Genomic DNA, 9,756 nt, shown 5'->3' with positions numbered 1-9,756 from the left:
CTACTTATTCAATAATCTGCTCCGGTATGTCGCAGTAACTCCTGTATTTGAGGCAAAATAATTATTTTATTGGGATATTTTTCCTGCACTCTGGAAAACATCATGCCACGCCGAAAATTAAATTACATGTCATTTAGCTGACACTTTTATTGTATTAGGGGTTAGGTGTCTTGCTCAGGGGCACTTCGACATGGAGGATACAAGATTCAGATTTTAGTGTTATCAATAAGCTTTTGTAAACTTTAAGTAAAAGAGGTAAAGGTGATTATTCAACAAAGCACTTACATTTATTTACAGTTGCGTTTCCCTCTTTTTCTCCGATTTTTAGGTTTAATAAAAGTTCCTTTAAGACAGAATTAGAAGTGACTCTGGCGTCCTCTTGTGTTAGTTTCTATCAGTGCGTCGATTCTCAATAGTCTGCAGGTCACGTGTCAGACCAGCGACGAAGACTTCAAAGTTTGCTCTGAATGAGCCGTCGTAACTAAACTGGTTCAGCGACTCTTTAGTGTTTCTGTCTTACATAACATACCAGCAGCTTCCTGTATGATTATAAGTACAAACCTTGAGTTCCACTGATTAAAATAAAGCAGTCTTCATTGTGGTTTATGTTTCAACTAATAACTTTATTAAAGAATAATTTAGTAACAATGAGGGGCAAACTCTCTTCATATGTGTTCATCCTCTGTTTAGTTAGAATGCAGGATAACTTCAAGTCAGTTATTCATTAAGACGTAGTTCATTTAGATCCTCTACCGCCTTTTAAGATATCGTCCAATCAGTCAAATTCATTTTTCACCAGATGACAAATTTAAACAATGTTCTTATTAATTATAACTAAGAGTTTCATTAACTGCCAAGAAAATAAATGATTAATGTTGTCACACACTCCAGCTACATGTCATTGCTTAGTCCCATGATTACATCATACATGAGTCCTATTGAGTCAGCTGGGTTTTATATCCTTTAACATCTCTCAGTAACTCTATGAACTAACCCACGCCGCGTAGGGAACATAACAAGCGACTGTCCCCACTTTTTTTGCCCCATTAACATGATGCATCTGGTCATCAAAGAAAATGTGCGGTCTGATCTTCTCGAGTATGGGACCCTTTGGTGCCCCTGCCATGAAGTGAGGCTCGTCCATCTCCAGATCCCAGGAGCGCAGAGTGATCAGGGCTCTGTTACCATCGCTGGCTGCGCCCCGAGATGTCACCAAGTAGGTCCGGATGGGGCACTTGCCTTTGTCATAAAACTTCTTCTGTAGCTTTCCTAAAGCCTCCAGGAAACCTTTAAATGGCCCCTGCAGAAAGAAGAAGGTATTGTATTGTATTGGCTGTTCCTATTGGTATAATAGCATCGTTGTTACCAAGTTGAGATCTATGAATGTGGTGGCGTCTCTAACAGAAGTGTGGATGAGCTGTACGATAAAGTTTCCTTTCCTGAGGCTCGGTCCGTGATAAAAAGAACAGGTTCTGCTGTAGAATGTGTGGCAGCACCCATCACACATCTACCAGATATTTATCCAAAACGCAGTTATTCAGCACCACGGACAGCAGCCAGAGAAACAAATCCATCAACACTAATTTATCAACTATTTGTTGGCACACAGACTTCTTATTGACTGTTTTATTCTTGTTCTGTTGAATTTTTGCATTCACTATTTCATTTGTCCCGTTTGTCTTGCCCTGTCTGTCCAACGCTGAACGTATTACATGCACTACAATTTCAATAGACGTGTGATACTGATCCTCAGTTTTTCACTGTGTGTATACTTTACATGCTTCATGGGCGTCTTCTCGTTGGCCCTCTCGTTCTCAAGGAACGCTTTAAGTCCCTGGTCCGTGTTAACTTGCTCAGACTCATCGGAAAAGATGACGGCGTCGCCATCGAAGGCGACGTCTAGCTGAGTATCAGACACTTTCTTCATCTCCTCTGGGCTGAACACGGTGGCTGCTGCTATTCCTGAATGTATTGTAAAGAAACACACGTGTAATAATGTATCTCACATAGCATGTAGCACAGACAAACCTTTGCCTTTTTAATGTAGTGTAGTTTTATATAAACTACCTCCTCCCAGAGCTTTCTCAACTTCCTCTGGATCAGCTGACAGGTAAAGGTCGGCGTGGTAGCCGCTCAATACGTCCATGAGACTCCCCATCTTTCATGGAGCGGGGCTCAATGAACAACTCTGCAGGGAGGAAGAATGAGAAGACGAGGAAACAGCTGAGTGGACACATTTGAAGACACCAGTCAACTGATCACAATGATGCAAAAAAATCAGGGACATAGCAAACTGTTTTTACATTTTTTGTTAGTGGTGCACGGCTTCAGGAGGTGAACCGAGGGAATGAAGAGCAAACTCATGAATTTAAGTGACTCAATGTGTAGCGACTGTTACTTGTGTTGTCTTGTCTTTCAATGAAACTGACAATGTTGATGATCACATGCACAAAACGTTACGCGTTTTTATGAATGTTGCTACTGACACACACTTGGAAAGCACATTTTTCCAAATTCTTCTTATTATGATTTTTTCTATACTTTAAAATCATATTTTGACATGCATCATCTGTATTAGTGACTCACCGTGATCATTGATGGTTTTGATGCTTTCCATGATTCTTTCACGGTTTTCCTGGTCATTTATTATGGTCACGACCTTAAAGAGCTCCTTGCTGTCGGGGTAAAGGTCCCTTAGTCTTTTGTTCACAGCCTCCAGAACCTGACAACACAACAAAACACAACAACGACGACAACGTATAAAGACGATCCAGAGACACAACCGAACACACAACACTGACAGCGAGGAGTCCCTCAGCCTTCGGGTTGGGTGGAGTTCATGCGTTGGTTTCTCTGACCTTGACGAAGGTGGAGGCAGGTCCGGGGCTGAAGGGCTGTGTCTCCATGTTGAAGAGGACTCGGGGGGACACGCAGATGGTGACGGCCTCCTTCGGCTTGGGCTGCGGGAAAAGAGTCAAAGGAACATTTCCTTCACATCCAGATTTGAATTGTTCTTCATAAACACTTATTTGAGAGGGTTTGTTATCCAGTAACGTTTAGAGTTATAACTTTTTAACAGAATAGATTGTAATATAAAATACTTCATTCTGGGAGACTCAACAACCCTTTTAAGGCCAAGATGCTCTGATCACTGAAGCAAACGCTTTGTGGAATTTAGCTGCAACCTCATCAGTATCAATAGGGAGTAATGAAATGTTGGTGATTACGTTCACATCAGCTCTACATGGATACTGTGGATACAGCCACAGTGGACTAGAATGGACACATTTATATTTCACAACAGTATCTGCACCTCTGCACTTGTGAGATTAAGTCACTGTTTACCCGACCGCTGCACGCTTTTTGAATGTCTGAATTAGCTTTCGTGTTGCCGGTGGCGTGTGTTGAAATGTGGGTGTTATGAGTTCATATTTTGACTGATAATTACGACAAATATTTGTATTGTTTAGTCATTTATTATAATTGGTTATGAGTGGGCTGAACATGAAATAGATGTATTCGAAATGGTAATTATAGGTATCAAGACACAACTCTTTTATATAATCTAAATACGGGATAACTACGTACAGAATTCTGCTCCAAAAGATATGACAAGAAGTTTGTGGTGGCGGGCGTGGTTTCGGCTCGGCTGCAGGGGGGAGAGAGGGGGAGTGGCTCGGGGAACCGTGCCAGGTGAGGGCAGTTAGAACCAGCTGCCAATAATTAACTAATGTGTGTGTGTGTGTGCTCCCCCCGAGATATAATACAGGGAGGCGGCGAGCAAAGGAGAGCGGGAGTACGAGCGAGCTGAACGCCGGCGCGTTGTTTGAAACAGGACGCAATAAAAGTGTATTTAAAACCCGCCACCCTGGTGTCCCGTGCCTCTGTCCGGAGCCCGAGCTACCCACACAGTACAAAGTTAAATGAAACTTCTCTAATAACTTGAACACTCTGCTACTTTACGTAGGAATGGAGCCTCTTGGTATCTGCTCCTGTAAGAGGACGATGCATTAAAACGGCCGTACTCACTGGGTTGCTTCTGCCGGTCGGGTTCTGAGAACCGTTTTTCTTCATCTTCTCTTCTCTCAGTCAGATCCAGAGATCCAGTGTTTACCTTGATACCGTATGTAGTCTCTGTCTCTCTCTTCCAAGCCCTTACTCTGTCTTTTATATGCACGATGAGGGTTGGTCAAATGCTCCAAAGGAGGAGAAAGAGGGAATGTCACAGGGTAAAAGAGGTGTGCCACGATTATTACTCTTTGTTCACTGGCATCATGTTCAACCCTCTAGTGTTGGTGTTTTTTCTGTGTTCTCCTGGTACTCACACACCCTGATGACCTGATGGGTGACAACCGGTTGATGCGGTCTATTGGACAATTAAGGCCGGCATGTCAGAAAGCTGCTGTATCACGATGCTTATTGTGCGTGCTTTCAGTTCGCCGAAGAGAGTCCTGGAGTTGATTGAATCGATCCCAGTCAACATCAGGCGAGAGACAATGGGGCGCCGTTTGTAAAATGTTGCACGTTTCCTGTGGCGTTTTGGTACATTTAGCAGTATCACATGAAAATGGGTACAGCAGAGTTGTGTACGTGGGTTGCGTCTAATGAGAATTAACAAAAAACAAAGACACTAAAGAGTTGCTGAACCAGTTTAGTTCTGACGGCTCATTCCAAGCAAATACTGTTTTTGCTTTGGAGGCAGTGATGGATTTTATTACGACCAAAGTAAATCGTAAAGTACGCTGTGAAGTATTTATACTTAAGATATATTTTCCTAGTATTATTCTAGTATGCAGGCCCTGCCTCTACTTTGAGGTTAAAAACATATTCACCAAATATATTAATGAGTAAATATATATTTAAGAAGGGATAATTTAAGGTATATCTAAAGATCAAACACAACGCTTCAAATCTCCATCCTGTCATTTAAATGATGGTCCACACCTTGATGTAATACTAAACCCTTATCAGAGGATGACCAGAGTGCTCTTTAGGTACTATGCCGATTTTATTTGCTTACAGTAGCAGAATCGTACTCTCAAGCTGGAAGAATAAATGAAACAGTATAAATATTGTCCTCGTAGTGTATAGCGTAGTATTATTTAACAGAACAAATAGCTTTTATTGAGACCATAACTGCACTAATAAGCTTCCTACACACACTTTTTAATCTATAATAAATGCTACTTTCAATTCTGTGTTACTTCCAGGTCTGCCCACACCTCTGGGATCCCATGCTGCACTTTTAAAAGACTTTTGAGTGACGCAGCGTTTGATGCTCCTTTTGTTATTGTTCCAGCAGAGATCCATCACCATTGTGACACAACCGGTAAATCTTCTTGCTGTTCCCACGGCAACAGGACGACCACAACTGCACACGGACAACACAGCAGAGAATTGCTGCAGTCAAAGCCTGTAATTAGTTTCGTCAAATTAAAGTAACAATGCCGAACTTAACTTGTTCAGCCAGTGGTTCAGTCTTTTGTTCTCATGTTCCAAAGGCAGTGATGATGTACCACCTCAGAAATGACACTTGAATCTATTCTGGTGACATGTACTCCGTGATGCCAGTACATGATACTGTTGTTTAGTTTTTTATGTTTTGTTTTTGGAGAAATGATGCCTGAAGAACGCAGCACAGCTGAGGGGCTTTGAAATTTTTAAGTCCATGACCGGAGACGGGAGGACTCAAATGCAGAATTCAAGCAAAAAACAAAGACTTTATTTAAATAATCCGAATGATGAGGGCAAAACGCGGACCAGGACACCAGAAAACAAAAGCTAACCGATATTGGCAGCTCATTGAATGAACCAACATGAGACAAGGGACAGACGTGGTTTAAATACACTGGAAAGGTGCAGGTCATTGGACACAGGAGGAAACAATTGGGGACAGTGCCGATGATCGGCAGAGGAGTGTTAGGGATTTAAGTAGAAGTGCACACCTAGTGGTGGGAAGTAGATTACGTGTAACAATGTTTAGTATAGAATTGTAGTTTGTGTGATGTTAGATAGTAGATATTACATTTGTATGTTAAATAAAGTGAATGTATTTTAGACAATAACAATTTAAAGTCATATAAATCATATAAATACTGTACACATTAGCATCCTGTCATGATGTAATGTTAAAAACTGGGGACGTAAGCTATAGGCCGTTCTTTATGGATTTCTTCTACTTTTCCCCAGAGAGGGTTTTTTGTAGGAGTTTTTCTCTCCTGTCAGGTATTAATTTAGCAATGTAAGACAGCCGAATGAGGCAATGTGTTGCACCAGATAAACTGTGATAAACCATTAAGTACTGTGATCTTATATGTTGTGATGCATTGGAATGTGAGGGGGAGAGAGAGACAGAGAGGGGGATCCAGAGTCACACGTGGCAGTTCACACCTTGATGTGAAAAGGCTGGACCAGGAGGAGATACATTGAAGGAGCCAATGACATTTGAATACACCCAGAAGACCACCCCCCTCCCGGGAGCTTCAAATCAACGAACAGGGAAAAGAACAGTTAGATTTTTCCTGCAGCCGTCCTGAGGAGTCACTTTTGACTTGGCCGGGGAAATCTCTATTTCGCGAAATATATCACTATTCACATTGTTTTTCACTTTGTAATTGTAGGCCTTACTCTTTGTTTAGTTATTAAATACTTTTTGATTTTTAAAACCCGAGCTAGTTGACTTTTGATTCACCGTATCCTGCCTGGACAAGAACAAAGGGAAGCTGGTCTCCCCTTCGGCCTTCAGAACCTAACAGGAGAAAATACCAGGGCAGGGAGTGAAGGTTACCCAGGGACACGAGAGGCAGGAAACTACAGAATGAAACCGTAAAACAACCCACACCGTGACAGTTATGGTTTAATTTGATGAGAAATGCTGCTCCTCCTCCCGAGCATATAAGACCCTGTCGAGCCCAACCAGACTTCCAAACATGTGTATCGATACTTTTTTTGCCTGGAACCACCGAAACATTTGGACAAAAGGTGATATTCTGTCAGGACTGTCATACAGTGGCATCACAGACACTTAAAGTCATTTAGAAAAAAAAGATGTTTAATGAAAGATCGCTACAATCTGGATTCGAATCCCGGAGAGCACACATTTCAAGATGTCCTCGCTAAGCAGTCGGCCACTCAAAGATGAATTATCACTCCGATTGTTCTTTATTTAACGACAAAATTGTACACCGTCAGTCGCTTGGAAACCTTTTGGTTCAGGCTGAACCAAGACAACTGGTCGGACTCATGTGGGTATGGAATTACACAGTTATTTACTTTTTGCCTGAGGAGGCCGAGAGTCAGACAAAGTCTGTCACAAGCCCCGTAGGTTCTAGTACAAATCTGGTGACATATTTAAAAAACAAACAAACAGAAGGTACACGTTTTGTAAACTTCCGCCAGAGCCGTATTAAGGACCCGACCGACATGTAGACCACAGGGACGCGTTCTGTAGAGCCTTGGGTCTCTCAAAATCACATTATGATCCTTGTGACCCTGTGTGCAGGACAAGCAGTTCAATTGAAAATGTTGTAGGTTCATGGAAAGCTTATATTTCATGAGAATTGACAATGTGTTGCAGGACAAATCTGTAAAATAATAGTGTTTTACTGCAAAACCTTTGGTGATAACACTTTGTTGAAGGTGTTTGATCGTAATAATACAGAGAAAATCATACGTTTTTCATTGCAGAATATTTAGTGATATCCCTTTATTAAAAGGGTTTCATCATAATATTAAACGAAAAATCTATTAAATGTGTTTCTCTGTAAAATTGTTAAGGGAAATTCCTGTGAATTCATAATTTTTCGCTGCTGCCAGTCATTTGACCTTCATTTTACATTTTTACAGTGTCTTTCAAAATAAAACCAGGTCTTGTAAATGTATGAAGAAAACTTGATGTAGCATGAAAACCAACTTCACGTACTATTCTCAAATATGACATAGTTACGAGGTTGTTTACTTAAGACATCATTTTAAACTTTTTTTTACCAAAACAAAACCGTTTATATTCATGTACACCAACAGTTTATTGCATTGAAAGTGGAGAATTGAATAACACCTGCACAGGACAACACAGCGCAGGAAAGAGAGGCTTATGTCCGGGAGGTCATAGAGAAGCTGGTTCGGAGGTTAATGACAAATGGCAATTGCACCAGTGAACTTAAGGTCATTGAGCGTCTCGTTGGAAAGGTTTTGGCCGGAGTTGAGGACCTGGACTTTGATGTCAAACTAAAATCCTCCAATGACTTGGTCATGAAAATTTTTGACCACCTGTTAAATATCACAGCCAATACAGAAGATTTGCTGCTCTGCTTTATTTTCGGGAATGAGGAAGTTGAGGATTGCATCATCTCCACCATAAAGCATCACTTGAAGCATTCAAAAACCTCCATCGGCAAGTACTTGAGAAGCGTGGGCCAAGCCTTTTCACTCGTTAGGAGAAAGCCGCACCCATGTAAGTAAAGTGTGGACAGTGTGTCAGACAGTCGTGGGACACTGTGTGAAACGGTGTGAGACAGTCTGTGGGACACTGTGTGAAACGGTGTGAGACAGTCAGTGGGACAGTCTGTGGGACACTGTGTGAAACGGTGTGGGACAGTCTGTGGGACACTGTGTGAAACGGTGTGAGACAGTCTGTGGGACACTGTGTGAGACAGTCTATGGGACACTGTGTGAAACGGTGTGAGACAGTCAGTGGGACAGTCTGTGGGACACTGTGTGAAACGGTGTGAGACAGTCGTGGGACAGTCTGTGGGACACTGTGTGAAACGGTGTGAGACAGTCTGTGGGACACTGTGTGAGACAGTCTATGGGACACTGTGTGAAACGGTGTGAGACAGTCTGTGGGACACTGTGTGAGACAGTCTATGGGACACTGTGTGAAACGGTGTGAGACAGTCAGTGGGACAGTCTGTGGGACACTGTGTGAAACGGTGTGAGACAGTCAGTGGGACAGTCAGTGTGACAGTCAGTGAGACAGTCGTGGGACAGTCAATGAGAGTCTGTGGGACAGTCAGTGAGACAGTCTGTGAGACAGTCAGTGTGACAGTCAGTGGGACAGTCAGTTGGACAGTCAGTGAGACAGTCGTGGGACAGTCTGTGAGACAGTCAGTGTGACAGTCTGTGGGACAGTCAGTGAGACAGTCAGTTGGACAGTCAGTGAGACACTCGTGGGACAGTCTGTGAGACAGTCAGTGTGACAGTCAGTGGGACAGTCAGTGAGACAGTCTTGGGACAGTCAGTGGGACAGTCTGTGAGACAGTCAGTGGGACAGTCAGTGTGACAGTCAGTGAGACAGTCGTGGGACAGTCAATGAGAGTCTGTGGGACAGTCAGTGAGACAGTCTGTGAGACAGTCAGTGGGACAGTCTGTGGGACACTGTGTGAAACGGTGTGAGACAGTCGGTGGGACACTGTGGGACACTGTGTGAGACAGTCAGTGAGACAGTCAGTGAGACAGTCTGTGGGACAGTCAGTAGGACAGCATGAGTGACAGTGTGTGATACAAATGTCCCACCCCCCCACATTAAGATACAACTCTCCCCCCTAAAGTGCAATGCAATGTGAGTCGCTGGATAAAAGCGTGAGCTGAATAAAATGTAATATAAAATAATGTAATGTAATGTAATATAATGTTATATAATATAATGTAATGACAAAGTCGAAAGTATAAGCTCAGAATGACACACAAAGAACAGACAAAGAACACACAAAGAACAGACAAAGAACACACAAAGAACACACAAAGAACAGACAAAGA

At 42.5% G+C, this 9,756-nt stretch overlaps 1 pseudogene; it reads right to left on the bottom strand.

The window, feature by feature from the left end:
• Positions 1-194: 194 nt before the first annotated feature.
• LOC119227297 (cytosolic 5'-nucleotidase 1A-like) lies at positions 195-4,136 on the bottom strand (annotated as a pseudogene).
• Between the last annotated feature and the right edge of the window lie 5,620 nt (positions 4,137-9,756).

This window comes from Pungitius pungitius, chromosome 14 (genome assembly GCF_949316345.1).
Source record: "Pungitius pungitius chromosome 14, fPunPun2.1, whole genome shotgun sequence".
In the NCBI taxonomy this organism is placed as follows: Eukaryota; Metazoa; Chordata; class Actinopteri; order Perciformes; family Gasterosteidae; genus Pungitius; species Pungitius pungitius.
Note: the sequence above shows the minus strand (reverse complement) of the source record. Positions and strands in the feature narration are given on the sequence as shown.